Source organism: Arvicola amphibius, unplaced genomic scaffold, assembly GCF_903992535.2.
Source record: "Arvicola amphibius unplaced genomic scaffold, mArvAmp1.2, whole genome shotgun sequence".
NCBI lineage: Eukaryota > Metazoa > Chordata > Mammalia > Rodentia > Cricetidae > Arvicola > Arvicola amphibius.
Window position 1 is genome coordinate 280,549 of NW_024582313.1, and position 1,228 is coordinate 281,776.

A 1,228-nucleotide genomic window follows, 5' to 3' on the forward strand; every position below is an offset into this window, starting at 1 on the left:
CTGCACCCCCCCCGAGTCCTTTTTGTTGTGTACCAGTAATAATAGAAAAAGGGGGGTAGTGCTTTGCCAAAGCCGGATTTTACCATGCTTTATATCAACAGCCATTAGCCGGGTTGAGGCATCAAGTGGTGCAGTCTTCCTGTGACCCCCCCCCCCCCCAAGGTTTCTGGCTTCCCAGTTTTGAATGACACCCTGGTCTCCGGTTCAGCCTGAGAGGAGCCAATGGCGTGGGAAGAGTTTGCAATTTTTTTTCTTCCTTCCTTCCTTCCTTCCTTCCTTCCTTCCTTCCTTCCTTCCTTCTTTCCTTCCTTCCTTCCTTCCTTTTGCTGTTTTGTTTTGTTTTTCAAAAGAAAAAAGGTTTCTCTGTATATCTTGAGCTGTCCTAAAACTCACTCTGTAAAACAGGCCATCCTTGAACTCACAAAGATCTGTGTGTGTGTGCTGTGATTAAAGGCATGCACCCACCACCACACACCACAGCCCGGCTGAGACTGCCATTTCTTGTTAGCTCTGGGTGTCGACGGCTTTGTGTTGGGAATCTTTGTGAATCCAGGCTATGTTCTGCCCTTCAATCAATGACATGAGTCTGAAGCATCAAGCAAGTGACTTGGGCACCCCTATACTACCTGAGGTCTCTTAAGTCCTGAAGCACTCTGTATAAGGCTTAGAAAGCTTTCCTCTGCATCACCTTGTGCATAGGAAACCAGGTTACTTCTAAGAGATATGCAGCACCTCCCTACAGAAAGAAGGGAGGACTAATACCCACAGAGGGGGAGACTCACTCAAGTGTAGTATTTCAGAACCTGCTTGGACAAAGTCTCATCTGTCAGTCACTTCCTGAGCAAAGGAAGGAAGGAAGGAAGGAAGGAAGGAAGGAAGGAAGGAAGGAAGGAAGGACCCCAATTATGTCTCCTTTTGTGTCCTTTTCACAGTCTTCTTCTCATGCTCTGATGAATATTGTGATTCAAGTTGGCCATGTCCCCTGGGTTAACCCCAGTCCTTAGCATCTCCAGCCCACCCAACCAACAATGGTTGATCACACATTTACAAACTTGGGATGTATTTTGTCCGCTGTAAGTTTGGGGGTAATTTTCATCAACTGTGGGACTTTGTTCTGACAGGACACTCACAATCTCTCATCACACCCACATAATATAATAAGAACTTCGTGTTTCCTCCATCATGTGTTTATTGTTGTCAGGGAACTGAAAGCTCGCCTGCCAGCCAG